The 3472-nt window shown below is 41.3% G+C and overlaps 1 pseudogene; it reads left to right on the top strand.

Moving 5' to 3' along the window:
* The first annotated feature begins 242 nt into the window (after positions 1 to 242).
* On the top strand, positions 243 to 2100 carry LOC130921143 (uncharacterized; annotated as a pseudogene).
* The last annotated feature ends 1372 nt before the right edge of the window (positions 2101 to 3472 follow it).

Genomic DNA, 3472 nt, shown 5'->3' with positions numbered 1-3472 from the left:
TAGGTTTCTGTTCAGCACTGTAGCAAGGCTGACAAACAGTCACAGCTCAATAGAACCTTATATCCCAACCACCCTTAGCTGTGATGACTTCCTAAAATTTTTTAACAATAAAATCGCAACTATTAGAAATAAAATAAATGAATCACTTCCAGTTATTAGGTCTGATAAAGTGCAGACAAAGAATTCAAAATCTCCTATAAACCCCTCTAAAATATTAAATAACTTTACCACTGTAGACCAAATCAATGTAATTTCAATTATAATGTCCTCCAAACCATCAACGTGCCTCCTAGACCCAATCCCAACCAAACTTTTTAAAGAGACCCTGCCTCTAACTATTGACATTATCTTAAATATAATAAATACCTCATTAATTACTGGCTACGTGCCGCAGTCCTTTAAATATGCAGTTATTAAACCGCTCTTGAAAAAAACCTACTCTTGATCCTGATATTTTGGCCAATTATAGACCTATTTCTAACTTACCATTTCTCTCCAAAGTCCTTGAAAGAGTGGTAGTTAAACAGCTCTGTCAGCACCTACAGGACAATAGTTTATTTGAACATTTCCAGTCTGGCTTTCGAGCTCATCATAGCACTGAAACTGCATTAGTTAAAGTAACTAATGACTTGTTACTTGCCGCTGACGTTGGATTAGTCTCGATCCTGGTTCTGTTGGACCTGAGTGCAGCCTTTGACACAATCGACCATAATATATTATTGCAGAGACTAGAATGTGACATAGGCATTAGAGGAGCAGCCCTCTGCTGGTTTAAATCATATTTATCTAATAGGTACCAGTTTGTCAATGTAAACCAGCAATCATCATCGTACTCTAGAGTTAGTTATGGTGTGCTGCAAGGATCGGTCCTCGGGCCCATCTTGTTTACAATGTATATGCTTCCTCTAGGTAATATCATCAGAAAACATAGCATTAACTTTCATTGTTACGCTGACGACACACAACTGTATTTATCAATTAAACCTGAGCAGGTCAGGCAAGTGGAAAAACTAAGCACCTGCGTCCAAGATATAAATACCTGGATGAGCACTAACTATCTTCTACTTAACCCTGAAAAGACAGAAGTCCTTATAATAGGCCCGAAAAGTGTGAGAGACTCTTTAGCTGCCCAGATAGTCACTCTGGACAACGTAAGTGTAGCCTCCAGCACCACAGTTAAAAACCTAGGAGTTTTATTTGACCCTGACTTATCGTTTAAAGCACACATTAAACAAACCTGTAGAACGGCTTTCTTTCACCTGCGCAACATCGCCAAAATTAGAAATATTTTATCTAAAAGCGATGCAGAAAAATTAATTCACGCGTTCGTTACATCGAGATTGGATTACTGTAACTCCCTACTTGCAGCTTGTCCTAAAAGTTCTCTAAAAGGTCTTCAGCTAGTCCAAAACGCAGCAGCAAGACTTTTAACAGGAACCAATAGAAGAGAGCACATCACCCCTGTGCTCCAGGCACTTCACTGGCTTCCAGTCGAGTTTAGAATTCAATTTAAAATACTCCTTCTTACATTTAAGACCATTAATGGGTTGGTGCCATCTTATCTCACCGATGCTCTGGTTCCATACCGCCCCAACAGAACACTCCGATCTCAGAATGAAGGTCTACTGGTAGTTCCCAGGGTTTATAAAAGTACTGTCGGAGCTAGAGCCTTTAGCCACCAAGCCCGTTTTATGGAATCAGCTTCCAGCTAGTATTAAAGAAGCCGAGACAGTCTGCACATTTAAGATTAGATTAAAAACGTTCCTATTCGACAAAGCTTATGGTTAGGCTAGTTGAAGTCGGAGTAGACTCACAGTTTAGTCTAAGCTGCACTAGAAGCTATAATGCTGGGGGAAGTACAGCCGCTGAGTTCTATCTCCTTTTCTTACTCTACCTACCACTTGTCTTACTTTATTTCTATTTTCCAATGTTAATATCTAGTTGTCTAGTCTCTTCATCACTAGTCACCCGGTGTCCCCTTTCCCCCCTCCCCTCTGGGGAGGGGCTATTTTTCAGCTGCAGCCTCCTGACTGTCCGGACCCCTGGCTGGATAGACGTCCTCGCTGCTACCCCCGTCTCATCTGGCTAGATGAACCTCTTCTTGCGCCTTTACTCCACTGCATTTTTACGGACTGTAAATTCGCCTGCTAATTCCCATTAGCAGTTCTGGGGTTCCTGTCTATCCGTCCTGGGAGTGGATCTCTCCTGACTGTGGTGCTCCCCGAGGTTTCTCATTTTTCTCCCAATTGGCTCTGGAGTTTTTGGAGTTTTTCCTTGCCGGCATGGAGGGTCTTAAGGATAGGGGATACCCAGGACTTGAACTGTATCTATTCATCTTTGTTGCTTCATTTCTAATTGTGTATCATACTGCCTCTGTAAAGTCCTTTGAGACATCTGTTGTGATTGAGGGCTATACAAATAAAATTGAATTGAATTGAATTGAATTGAACTGAATTGAATTCTATGTGTTGGATTTTATCAAGTAAATTTCCCCCAAAAATGTGACTTATACTCCGGTGCGAATTATATTTGTTTTTTTCCTCTCCGTTGGGCATTTTATGGCTGGTGCGATGTATACTCAGGTGTGACTTATAGTCCGAAAATACGGTATATATTGTTAACCAATTTATCAAAGAAAGTAAACATTTTACAACGTGTTCATCTTTTTTTTTTTTTTGGTCGAAATAGCAGGCACAGCTACAGCTACAAGTATTATAAGCTTGTTGGCAAAGACCCATGTCCCAATCTGGCTCTGGAACATTGATTTTGTTAATGAAATTAATCCATCTCTCATGTAGGTTTTGCCGCGGGGGTTACGCGTAAAGGCGGAAACACGCTGTGGTAGTTTTGGTCACATGCCTTTATTGAGACACACTGCTGAAGCTGCTGCCTGACCGCTTTAGTGCGCCACCCGGCTTAGTGTCAACAGGAGCCAGCGTCGACACAGACTTGCCTGACTTAGTATGCTTGGTCCTCGGCCACCACAGCACTCAACAAGTTAGAGGAGAGGGTAATGTCCCATTTGGTAGGTTTTCCGACTACCATTGACTCCTGAAGACGAAAGAGACATTGAAGAAAATGATTTAAACAATCAGAAATAAGCGACTGTGGCCAAAATTCAACATGTCTATGCCAGGGTGTGGGTGGAGGGAGAGAAAGCGGGAACTTGAAGTTGGAAGTGGCAGCTTAGCGTTGATGACCCAGAAGACAGGGTAGACATCGGAAACACATGAAAATTCTGGCAACCAGCCCAGGTTATACTTCCAACTGTCCAAAATCAGGCTCCAGGACCCATGTGACCCTCTTGAGGATAGGCAGTAATGAGTGAACGAATTGATTATATAATTTACAGAGCGTCAGCTTCTGATTCCCATTAACATATGTTGTTCAATAGACTCATTCAAATTCTACCCCATTCAAACACAATTTTAAATACGAATTTGGATTATTAAAATGACGAAAAACAAATTGA

This window comes from Corythoichthys intestinalis, chromosome 1 (genome assembly GCF_030265065.1).
Source record: "Corythoichthys intestinalis isolate RoL2023-P3 chromosome 1, ASM3026506v1, whole genome shotgun sequence".
Taxonomy (NCBI): domain Eukaryota; kingdom Metazoa; phylum Chordata; class Actinopteri; order Syngnathiformes; family Syngnathidae; genus Corythoichthys; species Corythoichthys intestinalis.
The sequence above is the reverse complement of the archived record's forward strand: the minus strand, read 5'-3'. Positions and strand labels throughout refer to the sequence as shown.